This window comes from Phacochoerus africanus, chromosome 7, assembly GCF_016906955.1.
Source record: "Phacochoerus africanus isolate WHEZ1 chromosome 7, ROS_Pafr_v1, whole genome shotgun sequence".
NCBI classification, from domain to species: Eukaryota; Metazoa; Chordata; class Mammalia; order Artiodactyla; family Suidae; genus Phacochoerus; species Phacochoerus africanus.
Window position 1 is genome coordinate 73,890,451 of NC_062550.1, and position 23,001 is coordinate 73,913,451.

Below are 23,001 nucleotides of genomic sequence, written 5' to 3' on the forward strand. Positions count from 1 at the left end.
GTAGCATTTAGGAGGGCTTCCAAGCAGGTCACAAACAGATAATCATTTGCAGAAGAAGAAAGTTACAGACATCAATTTGAAGAGCTGAGTGATGGACTTAACATAAAGACCTTTCTTCAGAAGATGAGTCATTCCACCAATCCTCTCACAGACAACTATGCTCAGGAAACCCTAGGTCTCCCCAGTAATATCTTTTCCCCCTGATGACATCTTTATTAACCCTTACAATACTTTCTAACAAAGAATGCTGATTTAAAAATGCTACTGACAGCACATACACGATGTCTTAAATTCTCCTGAAATCATAACCCCATCCTTGGTACTGCTCTATATAGAATCGTGTCTATGTTCATTTCTTCAAGGACAAGGCATAGGTGTTGGGAATATGTACATATGCCAACAAGAAAAATGAACAAGAATCCCTTTCTCTAGGACCTGAGAAGATCTGATAAGCACAGCTCTCACGTCTCCACTTTGGGTTGCGGCATTTAAGAATCCAGGGAGCAGGTGACACATCCAGCACCACCCAGAGGGGCAGAAGCACATCCAGCAGATGCGCGGGGAGCTCCCCTCTCACAGCGGGTTTACATCCCCTTACTTCTTTGGAATCATGGCCTGGAGCCATCTTCTTGACTCTCTCAGAACCCATTCCTTTTTCAAGAGGATTAGTTCCTTTTGTCCAAAATCAAACAGAAGGCCTTTCTGCCCTTCTCCATTTACCAGCTCAGGGGCCACCACATGTCCTTGGTCAGGCTGCCTGCACCCTCTCATCCCACCCTGCCTCCTTCCACTCGCCTCCCTTCTCAATCCTCCAACTTTGCCTGTCTTGGCACATCACCTTTAGGGATCCCCTTCCTGATCTCCCGAATCTTCCAGGGGCTTTATCACTTCATTTTTATGGTTTTTAAAGCTATTCTTGTTTCTTGATACCACCTGTCGGCCCAGGATGTCCCCTCGAGGGCGCAGGCAGAGAGGCAAAGAAGGTGGCGAGGTGTGGCTTTCACAGGTGAGGCCACAGTCCTTGTGCCCCAAGTGCAGTCCCTCGGAAACCTCAGGGGCCCCTCTCCTTCCAGTTTATAAATCAGGGCAAATGAGATCCATGTCTTCTGTAAACTGATCTTTCTTGTAGGCTGTGACAACTCCTCATTGAGTGGGTCCCAACCACTGGGAAGGCACAGGGAAGTTCACCAAATCACCTGACTTCCAGGAGATCTGACAGTCTGGTGACATCCCGAGATAAGGTCGGACCACGCCGGTGCAGGTTCTGAAGGGGTCTGGACTGGGCTCAAGCCTTTTAGGAGACCCTGTACCATCCCAGAGTCTAGAGGTGTGGGCAGTGGGCTGCACCGTGTCTACCCAGAGGTATTTTACCCTATAGAGCATTATTGGAAAAACTCCCCAAACATGTGGTTTTCCCCTGGATGGGCTGCGGTGGTTGAGTGGGGAGTCAGGGGACTGAGATGGGGAGAATGGACCAGAAGAACCCTATTCCCTGGAGAGTCTGGAGACGTGTCAGCAGAGACGTGATGGCAGAGAGCCATAGCTCCAGGAAAGGGCGAGTAGAAGACAGGATCTGAGTTGCCTTTTAGGGAAGCAGCTTTACCAGCAATTCCAGTTTAAAAAATAACTTTGCCAGCACAAATCAAGTCTTGGCTCCTTCTGCCCTGAACACGGTGAAGAACATGTCTCTGGGGTCCAGCCTTGAGTCTCCCCAGTCCCGCCTTGGCCTGCTGCAATGGAAGGCAGTAGAGGCTGGAGGGACCCTTTTGCTGGGGAGGGTCCCAGGGGCCTCAGAGGAAGTCTGGCCTCAGAGTTGGACAAGGCTGATAGTTATTGATAACAGAACAGACTGTGCCATTGTGCAAGAACAGGAAGAATGTGGGCCCCACTGCCAGGGGAGAAAGATGTGGCTGCATTTCAGCATGACCTCAGAATCTTTCCCAACTTGCTCCCCCCTGTATGCACTGCACATGATGGTATTAAGAAGAGGAAAGCCTTTAAGATGGAAAGAAACCTCCTGTTTCAGAAGACAGTGTTCCACCCCCCACCCTGCCCTCAAAAACTAACAAAACCCCAGAAGTCTGCTGAAGGCTTCTGTTATTGTTTCTACTGATGAGGCTGGCTGGGTTCTCATTAGACAAGGCAGGTGAGTCAGCTCTTCCTTATGAAAGCAGTCTTGAGGCAATACTCATGACAGAGATGGATTCGAAGTTCCAGAGATGACAGGTGGCAGAGGCCTCTGGTCGGGGGATGACTGAGCGCACCAGAGCTCAGACCCCACTTCTGCTGGGAGGCCCTTCTGTATTTACAGGTCCAGCACACAACAAACTCCATTTCCTCAGGAGCTGGCAGCATGTTTTTCTATGGTTTGGTCTTTTGGCTCCAACTGAATTATATCTGTCTCTCAATTACTTCATTTACTCTCAAACGGTTCTCTTCATGTAGACTATATTCCTTGGGAGTTCCTGTTGTCCCCTCTTTACTCTCCAAGCAGGCAGCCCAGTGCCAGACACATAGCAGCTACTACCAGACATCTGCTCAACTGAGAATAAACACCTGGAATGAACTGCCCAGCAGCCTTCTACTGTGAGGCTTTTGGGATGCCAGACTCTGCCTTCCTACAGCCCATCCTTCCCTTTGAGACCGACTCATCCTACTGACTCTCACTGTGACCCTCCAGGGCCCCTTCCCTGCCTTCCACCAGGTGACACGCTCCACACCTCACAGAGAACATGGTGTGCGCAAAGGAGCACGTTGGCCCCACCTCTGTGCTCGCATCTGAGCCCACAGCAGGGGTTCTGGTTTCAGTAGCTCAGGTGCCCCTGTTCTGAGGTCAACCTTCTACCTGACTCTGGGGACCACCTCTTGTTCCCCAAAGGTCTTCACCCTCCTTTTTCCCTTTCTCTCACAAATTTTCCATTTCCCCCCTTCCCCCTCCATACATTATTTGCAATCAAAAATAGGGGAGTTCCCGTCGTGGCGCAGTGGTTAACGAATCCGACTAGGAACCATGAGGTTGCGGGTTCGGTCCCTGCCCTTGCTCAGTGGGTTAACGATCCGGCGTTGCCGTGAGCTGTGGTGTAGGTTGCAGACGCGGCTCGGATCCTGCGTTGCTGTGGCTTTGGCGTAGGCCGGTGGCTACAGCTCCGATTCAACCACTAGCCTGGGAACCTCCATATGCTGCGGGATCGGCCCAAGAAATAGCAACAATAACAACAACAACAACAAAAAGACCAAAAATAAATAAAATAAAATAAAATAAAAACTGAGAGTTCCCGTTGTGGTGCAGCAGAAATGAATCTGACTAGGAACCATGAGGTTGCTGGTTCGATCCCTGGCCTCATTCAGAGGGTTAAGGATCCAGCGTTGCAGTGAGCTGTGGTGTAGGTCACAGACTCGGCTTGGATCTGGGGTGCTGTGGCTGTGGTGTAGGCTAGCAGCTGTAGCTCCGATTCAACCCTTAGCCTGGGAACCTCCATACGCCTCAAGTGTGGCCCTAAAAACTGAAACCGAACAAACAAACAAAACAAAAAAATTTTTTTTGCTTTTTTTTGAGGTCAAAAATTGCCTCAACATTAACACCAAATACATCTATCTTGCTGCTGCCTCTGTGCCAGAACTCTTCTAACTGCTTATACCTGCTAGCTCATCACCCTAGAGTTAGTGCTACTGTATTTTCAGGATGAGGACACTGAGGCATGAGTCTCAACAAGCTCTCTCTCAGTGTCCAAGAGGGAATACAGAGCAGGAATCCCAGACCTAACATGCACTGATGGCTTCCCGATCAAACCCACTGATTTCCTCATCTTCTCCATCTTACAGACTGAAACAACTATTTACCTTGCTGCTCAGGACACAGCCTAGGAGCCGTCCTTAATGGTGCTTTCTCTCACATTTCACCATGACTGTTTCTCTTCACTTCACCTTCAAAATGCACTTGAGGATGGCTGACGGCTAACTCTTGCACTGCCGCCCCCAGGTCTGGACCACTACCTCTCTCTTCTCGGACCACCACTGCCACCCATCTACCTGTCTCCATTCTTGGTCCATCCTCTATGGCAGCCTGAGTAGATTTTTCCCCCATAGAAATTCTCCAGATTCCAAATCCCCGTCCACGTTCTGCCAGGCTCCGCATGTCTGGCACCTGCAGGCTCCCCCTTCTCCTCTGGTCCATGGGGCATGGTCTTACTGGCCTTCCTTATATACTCTCAACATGCCAGGTGCTGTCCTGACTCCATGGGAACACTGTCCCAGTTACACTGGCCTCCTCACCTACCTCCTGAGTTGAAAGCCCCTCGGTCTCTGTCTCAGAGCACTTGTCAGCATGGGAAATTACCTGGGATGCTCACTATGTTGTCTGCTTCTGGCTGCCCAGAGTCACCCACCTTGCTCCAAATGGAAGTGCCCTGAGGCAGGACTTGTCCCGTTCTCTGCCACAGCCCTGCCTGGACTGGACCCAGCAGGGATGGACCTCGGGGAGGATCCCAGCCCCCTCCTGCTCCTGCCCCACAGAGCCATCCTTCGGAGAGGGAGGGTGACTGGGAAGCCTTTCTCTCCCCTGCAGCAGACACATGGCCACCTGCCTCTTCCTGCTCTTGACTCCATTTGCTGGGTGTGGATAAGCTGGGGGTGGGGCGGGTGCAAGGGGTGGGGACCAACATGTTAGTGAAAACATAGGCCACAGTCCAGAGCAATGGCACCCCATATTAATGACTCCAGCTGCATTTAATTAAAAGTGGGTGGCTCATTGGAACCCAGACACTGTGGGCCAGTAACATGGTTTCTGCCTCATTTTTGTTCTCCTCCAAGCTTCAATTAAGGGAGCAACAAAAGATCCCTATCATGAGCCATGTGTAGTGATCTCATCAGCTAAGACAAATATTTTTTTCTGGTTGTATTTATAGAACCCTTTCTTGTTTCTTTAGACAACCATAGCTGGCATTATCTTGTTTACTTTCTCTCCGTCTGGATCTGCATCAGTGGGGGAGCAGCTTTTTATCTGTTGCTCTTTGCTGCCTTGGATTTTGAATTCTTTTTTTTTTTCTTTTATGGCCACACCTGCAGCCATACGAAAGTTCCAGGCTAGGGGTCAAATCAGAGCTGCAGCTGCCGGCCTACGAGATAGCCACAGCAATATGGGATCTGAGCTACATCACAGTTCACAGCAATGCTGAATCCTTAACCCACTGAGCGAGGCCAGGGATCAATGCCTCATCCTCATGGATATTAGCTGGGTTCCCTGAGCCACAACAGGAACTCTTAGTTCTTGCTTTTATTCTCTTAGTTTTCATCTGTGGGGTGCTCTTAAAATCCAGTAGTTTGTAATCTCCAGTTACCAAGGCAGTAACTAGAATTAAAAATAATAATAAAAGACACTGTTGGCTCTGGATGAATGCTAGGCAATGGTTTTTCTTGGCCATGTCTCTGTGCCTCTGGGAAGGGGGGAATTGGTGCTCCTCTCCCCTTTCTGCCAGTCACATATTTCCTGACTCCAGGCCCTCCCTTCACCTGCCACAGGGTGGAAAGTGCACCCTGAATACGAACACTCCCTGAAGCCCTGTGGATGAATACCCTCTGGGGCACTGGAGGCCACGTCCCATAGTGACCCACAATGTCACTAGAGAAGGTCTGTGCCAGCCACATCCTTTCCTGCCCAGGCGTCTCTTAACCTGGGCGCTGTCAGGACCGGGAGGATGGGACCCTGTAAGGTGCGGAAGCCTTCACAGGCTAAACCCTGCCCCTGCCTGGGATGCCGAGGGGTAGTGGGGTCGAGGTTGGACCAGGCAAAGCAACTCTGCCCAAGGAGCTGCCCCTGGTGCTGCAACATCTTTTATTTTATTTATTTATTTATTTGTCTTTTTGCCTTTTCTAGGGCCACTCCTGTGGCACATGGAGGTTCCCAGGCTAGGGGTCTAATCGGAGCCGTAGCCGCCGGCCTATGCCAGAATCACAGCAACACAGGATCCGAACCATGTCTGCGACCTACACCACAGCTCACAGCAACACCAGATCCTTAACCCACTGAGCAAGGCCAGGGATCGAACCCTCGACCTCATGGTTCCTAGTCAGACTTGTTAACCACTACGCCACGATGGGAACTCCTGGTGCTGCAACATCTCAGCTACATGTGTGTTTCCTCGCTTTTCCACTGAGAGCTCTCAAGGGCAATGTTGCCCCAAAACAGGGGACTGGTTCTTAGGGGTCTGAAAAACACCATACTACTTTTTTTTTTTTTTCCTGATGATCTGAATTGGTGACTTGTACATTTTCAGGGTTAAGAGAAGAGACTTTATTTTATTTATTTATTTATTTATTTATTTATTTATTTATTTATTTATTTTTGTCTTTTTGCTATGTCTTTGGGCCGCTCCCACGGCATACGGAGGTTCCCAGGCTAGGGGTCCAATCGGAGCTGTAGCCACCGGCTTATGCCGGAGACACAGCAACTCGGGATCCGAGCCATGTCTGCAACCTATACCACAACTCACAGCAATGCTGGATCATTAACCCACTGAGCAAGGGCAGGGATCGAACCCGCAACCTCATGGTTCCTAGTCGGATTCGTTAACCACTGCCCCACGACGGGAACTCCTGAAAAACACCATACTACTTCTATGAATAAAGCACTGATATTTACATAAAACACACACAGATATACAGTGTATCTATGGTATTAAAATTTCTTGGGGGAGTGATGATAAGGAAAAGGATGTTTAAAAAACATCAAGGAGTTCCCATTGTAGCTCAGGGGGTTAAGAACCTGACATAGGGAGTTCCTGTTGTGGTCAGTGGAAACCAATCTGACTAGTATTCATGAGGATGCAGGTTCAATCCCTGGCCTCATTCAGTGGATTAAGGATCCAGCATTGCCAAGAGCTGTGGTGTAGGTCGAGATGTGGCTCGGATCCTGTGTTGCTGTGGCTGTGGTGTAGGTCTGCAGCTACAGCCCCGATTTGACCCTACCCTGGGAATCTCCCTATGCCACGGGTATGGCCCTAAAAAGACAAAAAAAAAAAAAAAAAAGGAAGAAGAACCGACATAGTCTCCATGAAGATGCAGGTTTGATCCCTGGCCTCACTCAGTGAGTTAATGATCCAGTGTTGCCACAAGCTGCAGCATAGGTTGCAGATGTGGCTCGGATCTGGCATTGGTGTGGCTGTGGCATAGGCCTCAGCTGCAGCTCTGATTCAACCCCTAGCCTGGGAACTTCCCTATGCTGTAGGTGCGGCCAAAAAAAGAAAAAAAAACCAAAACACTCTTTAAGGAGTGACGATAAAGAAAATGTTGAGAAACATCACCCTAGTCTTAGACATTACATCTTTGTAATGTCTGTCTCATGGGGATATTTGTCCACTAACTAAATGCAAATCAAAACCACCATGAGATATCACACCTGTCAGAATGGCCATCATCAAAAGGTCTACAAACAATAAATGCTGGAGAGGGTGTGGAGAAAAGGGAACCCTCCTACACTGTTGGTGGGAATGTAAATTCATGTAGCCACTATGGAAAAGTAAAGACAGAACTACCATATGACCCAGCAATCCTACTCCTGGATATATATCATATATATATATCTCCATACTTATATATCATATATATATAAATATGGATATATATATATATATATGTATGATTCAAAAAGATACATGCACCCCTATGTCCATAGAAGCAATATTCACAAAGGCCAAGAAATGGAAACAATGTAAACGTCCATTGATGCAGTACACAAAACAGACATACAGACCAATGGAACAGAACAGAAAATACAGAAATAAACCCAGACATCTATAGTCAATAAATTTTTGACAAAGGAGACAAGAATATAAAATGGGAAAAAGACAGTCTTTTCAGCAAGTGGTGCTGGGAAAACTGGACAGCCACATGTAAATCAATGAAACTGGAATATACCCTCACACTATGCACAAAAATAAACTCAAAATGGCTTAAAGACTTAAATGCAGAGTTCCCGTCGTGGCGCAGTGGTTAACGGATCCGACTAGGAACCATGAGGTTGCGGGTTCGATCCCTGCCCTTGCTCAGTGGGTTAACGATCCGGCGTTGCCGTGAGCTGTGGTGTAGGTTGCAGACTTGGCTCGGATCCCGCGTTGCTGTGGCTCTGGTGTAGGCTGGCAGCTACAGCTCCGATTCAACCCCTAGCCTGGGAACGTCCATATGCTGTGGGAGCGGCCCAAGAAATAGCAAAAAAAAAAGACTTAAATGCAAGACAAGACACCATCAAACCCCTAGAAGAGAACATAGGCAAAACATTCTCTGACACCAACTGTACAAATGTTTTCTTAGGTCAGTCTCCCAAAGCAACAGAAACAAAAGTAAAAATAAACCAATGGGACCTAATTAAACTGGCGAGCTTTTGCACAGCAAAGGAAACCATAAAAACAAAAACAAAAACAAAAACAAAAACGACAACTTACAGAATGGGAGAAAACAGTTTCAAATAAAGCAACTGACAGGGCTTAATTTCTAAGATACATAAACAACTTATACAATTCAACAGCAAAAAAAACTAACAACCCAATTGAAAAATGGGCAAAAGGCCTGAATAGACATTTCTCCAAAGAAGATATACAGATGGCCAACAGGCACATGAAAAAATTCTCAACATCTCTAATTATTAGAGAAATGCAAATTGAAACTACTATGAGGTACAACCTCACACCTGTCAGAATGGCCATCATTAACAAGTAAACAAATAACAAATGCTGAAGAGGGTGTGCAGAAAAGGGTACCTTCTTAACTTGGTGGGAATGTAAATTGGTACATCCACTAGGGAAAACAGTATGGAGGTCCCTCAGAAAATTAAATATAAAACTATTGTATGACCCAGCAATTCCACTCTTGGGCATACATTGAAAAGCTACATGCACCCGTATGTTCACTGCAGCACTATTCACAATAGCCGAGACATGGAAACAACCTAAATGTCCATCGACAGATGAATGGATTAAGAAGATGTGGTATACATACACAATGTAATACTACTCAGCCATAAAAAACAACAAAATAATGCCATTTGCAGCAACATGGATGGAACTAGAAATTCTCATACCGAAGTAAGTCAGAAAGAGAAAGACAAATACCATGTGATATCACTTATATCTGGAATCTAATATATGACACAAATGAACCTTCCCACAGAAAAGAAACTCATGGACTTGGAGAACAGATGTGTGGTTGCCGGGGGTGGGGGGGTCGGGGGGGAGGAGTGGGATGGACTGGGAGTCTGGGGTTAACAGATGCAAACTATTGCATTTGGAGTGGATAAGCAATGAGATCCTGCTATATAGCACAGGGAATTATATCTAGTCACTTGTGATGGAACATGATGGAGGATAATGTGAGAAAAAGAATGTGTGTGTGTGTGTGTGTGTGTGACTGGGTCATTTTGCTGTACATTAGAAAATTGACAGACCACTGTAAACCAACTATAATGGAAAAAGTAAGAATCATTAAAAAAAAAAGATGCGGTACATATATACAATGGAATACTGGCAGGCAATAAAAAAGAATAAAATAATGCCATTCACAGCAACATGGATGCAACTAGAGATTATCACACTAAGTGAACTAATCAGAAAGACAAATACCATATGGTATCACTTATACATGGAGTCTAAAATATGACACAAATGAACATACCTATGAAACAGATTCACGGACAAGGAGAACAGAGTTGTGGTTGTCAAGGTGGGTGTGTGGAGAGGAAGGGAGCGGGATAGACGGGGAGTTTGGGGCTAGTAAACTATTACATTTAGAATGGGTAAATAATAAGGTCCTGCTGTACAGAATAGGGAAGTATATCCAATCGCCTGGGATAGACCACGATGGAAAATAACATAAAAGGGATGTATAACTGAGTCACTCTGCTGTACAGCAGAAATTGGCACAATATTGTAAATCAACTATAATTTTAAAAAATTATAAATGTCTGATAAAAGTTTAAAATGCTATCTCTCGTGGGGATATTTGTTCACCAACAGTCTTGACAATACCTTAAAGATGAAAAGGAATGAAGCTCTAGCTGTGGAACTTTTTCAAATCAGGATAATAATTTTTTTTTAATTTATTTTTATTTTTTGTTGTTGTTGTTGTTGCTATTTCTTGGGCCGCTCCCGCGGCATATGGAGGTTCCCAGGCTAGGGGTCCAATCGGAGCTGTAGCCACCGGCCTATGCCAGAGCCACAGCAACGTGGGATCCGAGCCGCGTCTGCAACCTACACCCCAGCTCACGGCAACGCCGGGTCCTTCACCCACTGAGCAAGGGCAGGGACCGAACCCGCAACCTCATGGTTCCTAGTCGGATTCGTTAACCACTGCGCCACGACGGGAACTCCCAGGATAATAAATTTTTGACAACTCTAAGACTTGTGATTATACAGACAGAGGTCTCCTTGGTGTCCCCAAAGTCAGAACTTCAGGCTTTGGTCAGTTTTAATTTGCAAAAGACGGTTATCAGTATTTAACTGATCTAGAGGAGGGGAAAGTGGCTGGGGCATGTGTGGGAAGAGGCAGCACTTTTGCAGCCTCGATGATCTCCCTGTACTTGCCCTGGGCACACGCCAGCTGGTTTTGGGTGTCTGAGATGCTATAAAATGGCCCAATGTCTACAAAGTCATCCTCCCACTATTCTTGGTTTTAACTAGAATCTTACTAGTGACCCATGTCCAGTTTTGGCTTTAAAAGTAAAAAAGAGAAGTAAAAAAGTGCCAGTGGTGGCCTGGCAGTTAAGGATCCAGTGCTGTCACTGCCGTGGTACAGGTTTAATCCCTGGCCTAGGAACTTCCACATGCCATGGGCATGCGTCTCCCCCACCTCCCGCACACAAAAAAAGAAGAAAAACAAAAGCAAAAAAGAGACTGGAAATAGTTGGATGGGGTCTGTGTAAGAACAAAGAAAGTGCCTGAATGTTTGGAAACTAGATCCCATGCAAAATGCAGTTAGAACTGTTTAACTTGGACTAGAAAGGACAGAGGAAGAGGTTATTTAAATGGGGACTGGTGATAACTCTTTTCTTTTTCCACCTTTTTGGATGCAGATGGGGTATAAATAACACTTGTGTTTGATTTATTTCTCTTGGCTGAGAATCAAATGAAAGAAACTGGGCTTGATTTTGCAACACAGAGATGTAGAGTGAACACAAGGAAAAAATCCCAGGACTCTGTTAGACATTGGTCCTAAGAGTGTTTTGTTTTGTTTCTTTTTCTGGAAAATGTAGAAAAAGTAAGGTTCAGCAGGGATGGTTTTGGCAGTGGAGCTAGCTAGTTAATATTTACTAAGTTCCTATGGACAGGGGCCTCAGTAGGGCCCTGTAGAAACCAGAAAACATACACTCCCTGTTTTCTGAAAGGTCCTGATTTTAATTTTTTTAGGTTAATTACTCTCTTATTATTCCTGAAGGTTAAAGGCGTCATGTGAGGTGAGCAGAGGGAGGACATGAGCCCTGGCCTGCCTTGGCCACTTACTAACCTGCTGACCTTGGACAATCCACAGCTTCCTCACTTGCCGTGCGGTAATGACAGTGGCCTTCCTTCTCACTTCATAGGCTATTAAGTGTGTCAGATAAGAAAAAAAAATGAGGAGTTCCCGTTGTGGCGCAGTGGTTAACGAATCCGACTAGGAACCATGAGGTTGCGGGTTCGGTCCCTGCCCTTGCTCAGTGGGTGAAGGATCCGGCGTTGCCGTGAGCTGGGGTGTAGGTTGCAGACGCGGCTCGGATCCCGCGTTGCTGTGGCTCTGGCGTAGGCCGGTGGCTACAGCTCCGATTGGACCCCTAGCCTGGGAACCTCCATATGCCGCAGGAGCAGCCCAAGAAATAGCAAAAAGACAAAAAAAAAAAAAAGAAAAAGAAAAAGAAAAAAAAATGACAGTGTTCTCTAGGATGTTCTCTAGGATGCTACACAAATATAGTAGCTGCTATTAATTTGGATAAGTCACTCTTAAGGCCTTGATCAAAGGTATTTCCTACTGGAAGAGTGGACTGAAACTGATTCCCAGATTTGAATTTCAAAACCTGTGAAACCCATCCATTTGAACACCCTCTTGCGTGCCCACATGCCTGTGTGCCTACCCTCCTGTGTGCTCAGGGTGTCTGCTGTGTGGTAGTCAGAGTGCCGGGAGGCACAGGGATGCAGTGAGGAAGGCAGATGAGAGCGGGAAGACAGGGAAGTAAACAGGCGATAACAATGCTCTGATTTCATCAGGGTAAAGGCACTCAGGACCCCACTACAGGACCCCGAATCTAGCCTTATGAGAGTGAGGGAAACTTCTTAGAGGAAGTGAGTGCCAGCCCAGTTTTGAGTAATAGGAGTCAGGCTCATGAAGAACAAGTGAGGTGGGGAAGACCCACGCCGAGCTGGGTGAATTTGGGGAGCTGCAAGTACAGGTTTGGCCAGGAGCTGCGTCACAGCAAGCTTGTCCGCCCCACTCAGGGCTCCATCTCAGAGCCACTGGGGGGTTTCAGGTAGGGGGCGTGAAGGTCAGATCGAAACCCATCATTCCTAGTGCAATTTATGTTCAGGAAGGAATTCAGGTGGCCCCATTGGGAAGAGCTCAGGTGACCAGGAGCTCAGGTGACACACGGAGGTAGAGGTGTGAGCACAGTGGAAATAATAGGAGGAGGAAGCAGGGAAGATAGGAGCTGAGGTCAGAGGGTGGGAAATAAACCATTCCTAGAGGTGGCCAGGACTGGGTGTTGCCTTGAGAAGGAGCTGGAAGTGAGTGGAGGTGACAGTCACTGACACAGTGATGGCAAGGAGCTGGAAGGTCTCGCCTCTTGCTTTTAAACAACCGTGGTGAAATACACAAAACAGAAAATCTTTCCCCCAATCATCCAATGTGTGCCTAATGTGGTGAGTGTGCATTGGTGTGTGCCGTCCACGGAACTCTTCATCTTGCAAAACTGAAGCTAAGCACCAACTCCCTGTTCTCTGCCCACCCCCCAACTCCTGGCAACCACCCCTCTGCATTCTGTCTCCATGAACGTGAACTCCTCATCTAAGTGGAGTGACAGCATCTGTCCTTTTGTGATGGGATCGTTTCATGGCTCACAATGTCCTCGCAGTTCATCCATGTCATAGCAGGTGTCAGACTTTCCTTTTAAGACGGAATAGTCTTCTGTTGTATGTATTCTTATCCCTTTAAACTTTTGATTATGGTCCACAATAAAAAGTGTATGTTATGTCATAACTTAGTACATATGTATGCGTGATGTTATCAAAACATTACACCTTTCATATATATTATCACACAACAATACATGCATTAATGAAGTAAAAGTTGCGTTTTTTTTTTTTTTTTTTGTCTTTTGTCTTTTTAGGGTTGCACCCACAGCATATAAAGGCTCCCAGGCTAGGCATCAAATCAGAGCTGTAGCTGCTGACCTACACCACAGCCACACTAACTCAGGATCTGAGCAGCATCTGCTGCCTACACCGCAGCTCAAGGTAATGCTGGAACCTTAACTCACTGATCAAGTCCAGGGATCGAACCCACGTCCTCATGGGTACTAGTCAGGTTGGTTAACCATTGAGCCATGACAGGAACGAATAAATGTTTTACCCCCAAACTACTCTTCCTACATGTGATGTACTCTGATATTTTATTTCTATTCTGTTTCTTAAAAAAGTCTGATTACAATCCTCTCAATTTCCTGACACATGAATGGGTTGTGATCCCCAGTTTTTAAATAGTCTGTTGGACACTGAAGTCACCCAGGATGATGGCAAGGCTGACGTGGAAAGGAAGGAACACTGGGAGTTCAGTGCCAAAGCTGTCAATGAGTCAGGAGGAGCTGAAACCAGCTTCACGTACGTGTCTTCATGAATGGCCTATAATTCCAGCACAATCTATTAAGTAAAAGTCCAAACTACCCATTTATTTCTGGTGTAAATAGGGTAATTCATGAATTTGCTGCTTTTTTCCAATGGTCGCCAGCTGGCATGGGTCTTTTGCTCTGGTTTATTCGCTGCCAGTGACCACCCCACTCCATTTTTCTATCACAGGGAGAAACCAAGTGAACTGCCTTTCTTCTACCTTTGGACCCATCTCCCCATCTGATCTGGGAAGTGGAGCTTCGGCAGCAGGTGGCAGTGGCCCTTGGGCCCTGCAGTGCTTCCAAACGCTCCAGCTGCTGCACAGCTGCAGGAAGATTCCACTGTGAGAGAGGCAGTGTCGGGGAGATGCTGGGCGCTGGGGGTGGGCCTGCCAAGGGAAGAGAGTAGGCTCCCAGAGCAATGAATTAAGGGTCAGGCCTCCTCCTGGGTGTCCACAGTGGGAGAAGGGCTGGAGCAACTGGACAATGTGACAGTCTGGGGAAGCCACTACACTCCCAGTCATTTCTGCTATAAACACAAGTGTCGGAGAGCTTCACCCCTCCCACCTTATTCATTAGCCAATCTCTGTGGTTTCCCAAAGGGTGAGGTCAGAAGGATCACCATCTCGACAGCAATGAAAACAGCAGTGGGGATGGGAGAGAAACCAGAAGGAAATTCACATATTTGTCAAACGTTCGCTGAGCGCCCACTGTGTGCCCCCTGCTGTGTTAACTGTGAAGATGTGATGTAAATAACACACAGTCTCTCCAGAATGTGTGCCTGAGATGAGGACAGGGGAGGACAAGACCAAGGACTTTAAGAACATGGCACCTGCAAAGGTCCGGCGACGAGAAAGAGCTGGCCCTTTGCTTTTCGGAAAGTGGAATTGAGGCTGTTCATGTGAGAAGTGGACAGCTGGGCGGGGGCCGAATGGGTCAAGTGTTTGATGATCTCGGGTGATTTGGCCAGTGAGATGCACAGAGAGCCCTAGGACGCCTCAGTACTTGGGCTGAGCCATTTAAGCACCAAAAAATATCTAGAAAATATTTTGAGCCGGAGAGTCAACTAGATAAGAACTTACGGTTTTAACAACATGACTATATATGGTGCCTTATTTATTCAAGGTTCTATTACATCAAAGATTCTGTTTTATAACTTGGTGAGGTCAGTTCAGTGGGCATTTATTTATCCTAATTCCTCTGTCCCACCCCACCCCCTTCCCTTGACAAAGGAACTGAGGATCAGAGGGTGAGTAACTTGTCCTGCATTACCCAGAAAAGGAAGCTGGACATTCAGACTAGCCTAGGGTTCTGTCCACCACTCCAGGACACCTCTTCAGCCTGGTCTCTCCTCCTGCCGGCCCTGCTGGGATGACCTTCGGGGTTGCAGGAAAAGACACCTGGGCTTCACATGACAGTCCTAGGAGGCAGCTGAGTGCCACACATGCCAGCTGAGTCCTCCTCCATCCACAGCCCCCTCCCTGGGACTCAGTGAATCTGTCCCTCTGGGAGGGGCCCTCAGAGATGGAGTGGTGTGGTCTAGTGTCACATTTATGGGTTAGAATTTTGGCTCTGGCACTGCTACCAGGTAACCTCAGGAAAATTTCTTAAGCTTTCTGGGCCTCCACCAAATGGGGTCCTAATAAGGATTGTTGATACAACTAAGCCTGGCTCATGGACTGACACTGGAAATAGGAGAAGTTATTACCAGGGAGTTCAAAAGCCTCTGCAGTTTCATCTGAGGGTCCTGCCCTGGCCCCTCACTGCTGAAGGCCCTGCAGAGATTACCCCCTGAACTCAGGGCATCCTGAACACTGGAGACCCTTGTTCTGGGGTCCCAGGGCCTCACAGCCTTGCTTCAGGGCATCCTGCTCCAGTGAATCACCTCCTTTAGCTGGGGCACTTTCCCATTCCCCGGACTCCCTAACTTTTGCAAACCAAAAACAGCTCCCATGAATGGAACTTGGGTCCCAGGAAGTCCACAGCCAGCCCTGGGCATGGAATTCCAGGGCAGAAAGGGCCTCCCGGGACTTGTGCTCACCCCAACCCTGACCCCTCAGTGCCCCCCATGGTGGAAATCTATCAAAAACTTGAGCACATCAAGGAGGCTCTTGCTGAGGGAACTTCCAGTTCCCCAGCCTGCCTGAAGGAGCCTTCCAGGACGTGACCCACCGCAGAGCCTCCCAAGCTTCCCTGCTAAATGCTAAGAATCTCAACCTTTGTGCTTTGCTTGCACAAATCTTATGTTTCAAACTGGAATCACTTCCTTCCTCTTGACCCTCTCTGAGGTTGTGCAGTCCCTCCTTGGTTCGGTAGGGAGCTGGGGTGGTCGGGGCAGGGGCCCATTGACAGTCTGGGGGGTGGTGGTTCTGGCAGCCAACACTCCTAATCTGGGAGGGGGAGGCTGACATCCCTGGACACATGCGCTCCTCTTCTGGCCCTCCAAAGACACTAGTATTTTCTCAGCCAAAGAAGTCCTGAAGGGGAGCCTCAGAGTGGAGGGTGGCAAGGTGTGGGGGTGATGACTGGGTGGGGTGGGAAGGCAGAGGGAGCCCTGAGGGTGTGGGTTAAGTCAATTTCCCAGGAGGTGTGTGTGAGTTAATGAGACAGGGATCACAGCCTTACTTCTTTTTTTTTTTCTTTTTTTCTTTTTAGGGCCACACCTGAGGCAAATGGAAGTTCCCAGACTCAGGGTTGAATCGGAGCTGCAACTGCCAGCTTACACCACAGCCACAGCAATGCCAGATCTGAGCTGTGTCTGTGACCTACACCACAGCTCAAGGCAACACCGGATCTTTAACCCACTGAGTGAGGCCAGGGATCCAACCTGCATCCTCATGGATACTAGTTGGCTTCTTAACCCACTGAGCCACAACAGGAACTCCCTTACTTCTTTATTTTACCTCACTGGTGGAGACCTGGGTACTCACTAGGCCATTCATCCACTCAACAAATATTCCCGACCACCTCACTGGGTTCAGAGTTGGAAATACAGGACAAATACCCAGCTCTCTACCCTGAAGGAGTTAATTGTTCGGTGGGGATTCACTGAACGCAGGTAGGTACTGAAGGAACACAGAGAGGGAGGCACTTCCCCTACCTGAGAGGCAGAAAGGGATTCAGGAAAATCTCCCCAGAAGAGGGGATAGTGGAGCTCAGTCGAGGGGTTAGCCTACCCAGGAATTGGGAAAGGGTCCCGGAGAGGAGGGAACCATCTGCCGAAAGGCCCAGGCTTGGAGAAAGCAGAGTGGGTGAGGAAGAGGTGTGGAGCCGTGGGTGTGAGAACTAGGCTGGGGAGGTAAACAGAGGCACACCCCCCCAAGGTGGTATGGGCCACTTCCTGCAGAGGAGATGAGCCCCAGGGGCCATGGCTCTGTCAAAGCTGCACCCACCTCAGAGCTTGCACTCAGGAGGCCAGAGCTTTTTGGTGTGGATGGCCCACTTCCACATACCTGAGACCACTACAGTAAAATCGCAAAGTTCTCCCTGGTTCTTAGCAGTGGGCGTCTGTGGGCGGGGCAGGGCACACTGCTGTGTCTGCAGGGGGATGCCAGCTGCATTTGGTGCAGGAAGTAAGGGGCTACCATGTGGGCCTGGAGGACAGTGAGGGGCGGGGAGGTAACACTGCAGAATCTTGGCAGGAGACTCCCACGTCCGAGGGGCTGTGGCACCTCGGTATGACAGCCCAGGGGCTGACTTACTGCTGCTTCCTATTACCAAGATTTTAAAATGACACCCCACTCCCAAACACCCGGGGAACTGCACTGCGTGCACGACATCCTGCTGTCCCCACTCAGGCGAGCTCTCTTTGTCTACTGGGGATTGGGGGAGAGGAGGGCATGGCTGGAAATGTTGTTTGCTTTTGAGTTTAGTCTGCTTTGACCTGTTGGGACAGCACCACAGTTCCCCTGAATCCAGGTGGAAAAGGAACGGTCAGGATGAAGCCCCTGGGGAAGTACTGAGTGCAGACAACAGCTTATCCTGCTGTCCAGTAACTGGTCATCAGGCTGACTGTCTGTCTCAGGGGCAGGGTCTTCATGATACCCCAGAGCATGGCTTGATTGGGCTGCTAGCTGCTGTCTCGAGGCCCGCAGACCACAGCACCATGACAGGCACCCGCGGAGAGGGATCCCAGCCCCTTGGGGCTCCTCCTCCTGATCTCGTACTCCTCCCTTCCACTAGCCACCAGGAGGACCCAGATTCAGTGCTTCTTTCACAGCCTCCTCTTTCAGCCCCTCTCATTTCCACTCTCCCTTCCACCCCACGACTCTCCTCAACCCTTTCTCCTCTGCTGCCAGCTCCAGAGGCTTCGGTCTTCCCAGTGAAGGAGGCGCTAAGCACTCCATGCCCCCTGATAGCAAGCTGGTGCTCTGTCCTCCAGAACTCGGGCCAGAACCTCGTTGTGGGCATCCTGAGGGCACCCTTTACCTGTGCGCCTTTCACATATGACACGATGTAAAGGGGGCCCTTGGGAGTCACCCGGATTTCAACATGGGACTCAAAGCCTTCAGAGTAGCAAGTCTTTTAAGAGGAAAATGTTGGCCCCTGGAGAAGACTAGGTTCTTGACTGGACACTGGAGCCTGTGAACAGCATCCCCATTACTGAGCTCCAGGACCTTCCCTGCTTCAGCCTCCCACCCGCTGCCCCCATGGGACCGCACCTGCGGCAGGTTAATGATCTGGGCATGCCAGGTGTCGTCCTTGCTCCTGTTCGATGACGGATGCTCAGCCTCCCATTCTGCTGGGGAGCCTCCCCTGTGCAGCCAGCTCAGGGACATCGCTCCTCTCCTTCCCAAATTCCTTTAGAGTCTGTTGCCCTCGTCCAGCACTTTACAGCACATGGCATTCAAACCACCGCCCAACAACAGTGCTTTGGTTGGGACTGGAATGAAATGCTGGCTTCTCATCCTTAGCCGGCTCTGTGTGAACCCTCCGGGCCTGGTTCTGTGACTAGCTTCCTCCTCTCCTGCCCTCCTCTGGCCCCTTTGGCCCCCCGCCTGTGCTCAACTCACTACTTTCACGTCCACCTTCCAGCCCTGCACCTGCTGTTCCCTCTGCTTGGAGGACACGACCCCAGATACCCAGGGCGACCAGAATGTCAATCTACCCAAGAAGGAGCTTCCTCCCCATCAGAGTCCAAGTGCCTGGCACATGGCGGCAGCCGGGTGACAGCGCTTGATGGAAAGCATTAATAACACACTGCTTATGTGCCTGCCCCTCCCCCACCTTGTCATAAGTGTCCTGAGGACAGAGATCTGGTCCCAGCGATGTATCTCCTCCCCAGTGTCCAGCCCACATGTTCCAGCAGAGGTGCTTTCATCAATGTTTGTTGACAGAGTGAAGATAGAACAGGAGAGAGACCTCTCATGCCTTTCCTGCCAGGTGGGCTCAGCAGCCTCTGTGGCAGAAAGGGTAACCCTTGTCCTTCTGGCTCTCCTTCTGCCTGGCCGCCAGCCCTGCCCCTGGAGTGCTGCTCCCATGGCTAAAGAGCTGTTTTCCACTCAGATTCCTTTCCCACTGCTGCCAACATCACTTTCTGAACTGGTCGGACTCAGAGAGGGTGTGTGACCGCCTAGGGCTGCAGCCCCCATCAGCACACATCCAACCTCAGGGTGAGAACAGGGCTCTGCTGAGCTACATGCTTGATTTCAGGGTGAGAGCTTCCAGAAAGATTTATTAGAGACCATGACTGTGGCTGCTGTATTTCAAAGCCCAGGCAGACGTTTAGGTGACAGAGTTAAATGTTTCAAACTTACCTCATCCTCCCTCCCTCTCTGCAGGGTGAACGCTGGGTTCCTCTCCCCAAGCCCAGTCCTTCTCCATATTTGGGAATCTGGACTGTGCACGGGGAGCACAGCCGTCCCCTCCCAGTGTCTGCTGGGAGCTGTAGTTTCTGAGCGGTGGCCAGCAAGGGGGCTGTCCTTTCTCAGGAGGACGTGTGGAAGCAGTGGGTGGGAGGCGCGCCTTCTATTTTTGAGTCTCTGGGGGCTGGCTCTGAGCACAGTAGCACCCACCTGTAAATGGGGAGCATTATCTCTCTTTTCCTACCTGCTAGATTGTTTACTGGGTGGGGTAATTAGCCAGCACTCAGTAAATGCTTTGAGCTCGTTCCAGCAAGGAGTGCTTTATAAATAAAAATTGTTATCTTTAAAGAGGAAAATATTAATTTTGATCACCTAATTGCCTTCACAAACCAACCCTTTGCCTACACGCCGGAAAAGATGCTGCGTTTAATTCCTGGTATGTGCCTTTCACCCACCCTGCATTTAAGTGGTTCCGCTGCATCTCATTCCATTTTGTTTCATCATCTCTAGTTTCATACCCCCAAGAATAAAGGTGCTCTCTCCCTCCTCTCTGAAAGGAATGGATGAGACAGACCAATTCTGCCCTGTCCCCAAAGTATAAGAAAGTTACAAGAAGGGATATTTGGGTCTGCTTTGAGCTCCACGACTTGCGCCTGGTGTGGCCACGAGCTCACTCTCTGTCCAAGAGGCAGACCTTTGCTCCCTTTGAAGAAGGGATAGGGTTTCAGAACAGCAGGAAAGAGTTTTGAAAGATCTTAGTAAGAACCCTCTTCTTCAGAGAGAAGAGTTCTGTCAGAGGAAAGGGGCAGGTGCCCGGTGGCAGGAGCAGCGGCTTAGAATCAAATGGTTAGAATCCTGGCTCTAGATCTTCGGGCAAATCACTCACCCTCTGACCTTGGTCTCCTCATCTCTGAAGTGGAGATGACAAAATGGTCAGAGTATTGTCAGGTGCCTCACCAGGGGCTGTGAGGTCAGGCACTTCTAGACCAGAATCCCTCCAGGGTTCGCAGTGGACGTGTGATTAAGTCTACTTGGCTTCTCTGAACTGCAGGTATATTCTCTCTAGGGTGGGGAAGGTGAGGCTACGAGAGCAGGCAGCGGTCCTGGCGCTGCTGCTTCTCAGTAAACGTGGCTGTTAGGGCCTTTGTATGTGCCATGGCGACTCTCAGTGCGCTAGCATCACACTGTGACTGCTTGTCTCACTTTTCATCATTTCGCTCTGTGACAACTACAATGCCGTAAAGGCGCTTTCTAGGCTGTAAAGTACGACAGTTTGTACCTTAACTATGAGGGGTGATTAGAACTGAGCACAGAGAGAAGAGAACTGCACACCCTGCCACCCCCCCCCCGCCCCCGCCCCCGCCCCCGAGGTCTCCTCCAGGACTCAGGTTATGTGGGATCAAGGAGGTCAACTGCTTTTTACTGCAAAGAACTAGAAACATGCAGGTTGTCAGTAGTAAGAGCAGGATGACTTAGTACTGTGTTGTAGATGTGACACACCGTACTTGGGTCACAGGCCACGCAAACATGCCTCACTACCCGCGCATGCTGGTTTCTGAGGGAGGGCAGTGCTCGAGAGGGCAGAGTGTCATTTACAGATGGTGGGACCTCAGGTGATTCTTACTCTCTTGTACTTTTTGGTCTTGTTTGGATTATTTTTACTCTGGGTATGAATCATTGTAACTAAAACAGGAGCAGACACTAAACAATCAGATCAGGTTTTGTTAAACACCAGGAGAACGTTTTTGGAGGCACGGAAAATGGAAAATCATAATGACAGAGGCCTGTGCAGGGAAGTCAGAGGGGAATGGAGTCCTCCGAGACAACCCTAGAGAGAGAAGAAGCGACGCTTTCATCTATTTCCCCACTGGGCTGTGACTGCAATGGTGGCTTCCACCATCGCCAGGGTGCACTGAGGTTCCAGGTTTGCTGTGGTGACACATGGTTCCTACGTTTCCACCTCTGCTCTCTTGGGTCCCTCGGACGGGCTGTCAGAGAGGGGAACGTGGACTTACCCCTCATTTCTGCTCCCCAGGTCACTGCCTTTTGCCATGAGGGCTTCAGGGAAGGGTGTGGTGTGCTTACCTGTCATCTCCTCCCACTGTCCCACTACAGTTCTGGACCAGATGCACAAAGAACAAACTTTTGGAGTTCCCATTGTGGCTCAGTGGATTAAGAACCTGACGAGTATCCATGAGGTTGCAGGTTTGATCCCTGGCCTCACTCAGTGGGTTAAGGATCCGGCATTGCCGTGAGCTGTGGTGTAGGTCTCAAATGCAGCTCGGATCTCATGTCGCTGCGGCTGTGACACAGGCCAGTATCTACAGCTCCACTTTGACTCCTAGCCTTGGACCTTCCATATGCCTTGGGTGCAGCCCTAAAAAAAAAAAAAAAAAAAAAAAGAACAAACTCGCTTCCCAGTGGGATGCAGAATAGGAGGGTGATGATGGCAGACCTCACCTTCCTCCATCCCTTTCTCCCAGAGAATGCCTGCAGGAGGGTCTGCACCAGCTCCCAGGCAGCCTGTCCCCAGTGAGGACAGGAGACTGGGACCGGGGGTGGGGGGCAGGCTCTCTCCTGTGGCCACAGACACCTACACTGTCCCCAGGAAGACTTCATGCCCACGATAACACGAGCCAGAAAGAGGGCTGGCACGCCGGGCCCTGTAGGTGATGGAACCTCACAACACAACACAGCCCAGAACGTGGCTCCGGGAGCTTTGTAATCCTTCCTGTGCAGAATGATCTGCAGGGAAAGAAGCCTTTACAAAAACAGCAGATTGGATCTGGGACAAGCAGTCCTTAACAAGTTTCGCAATGAATTGAATTGTCATGGGTTGAAATACAGGCTCAGACACCTGCTTTCTTCACTTGACCAGCTTTTTAGTGGTCTGTCTGGTGTCATTCTTACTCTGGTCCAGAAGCAGGTGCTGGGTGGGGTCAGGTTATCTATGGAGATTGGTACTGGGCTCAAGGCGGGGATACAAGGTGCACTTGAGGTCACAGTCTGAGAAAAATAATTAAAACAAATGCAAAGGTGAACTGCAATTACTCTGGTTTACTTTATAGTTATGACTTTATTTCTTTTAGGCCCTGGATCCATGGGACAGTGCTGGGCAAATGTTTGTTTTACTTACTACAGTCAGCTGAGTAAGAAATCCAATTTTAGGACTGACTGAGGCTGCCAGGACTGGTAGGGCTGACAGCCACCCTTCCACTTCTTTGAAGTCCTTACCATCCCTCTCCTTTCCACCACTCTCACCTGGGATGTGAAGTGAAGATTTCCGAAAATCTTCCCTACATTTCTCCTTCCCTCCCACTACCCAAATACCTTGATCTGGGCTTACTGACCCAAAATTCCATTTCA

At 49.0% G+C, this 23,001-nt stretch overlaps 1 protein-coding gene across 2 annotated transcripts in view; it reads right to left on the reverse strand.

Annotated features, from left to right (window-relative positions):
• Window positions 1-23,001, reverse strand: part of MICAL3 (microtubule associated monooxygenase, calponin and LIM domain containing 3) — a 245,007-nt gene that overhangs the window by 217,248 nt on the left and 4,758 nt on the right. The gene's annotated exons all lie outside the window — the stretch shown is intronic.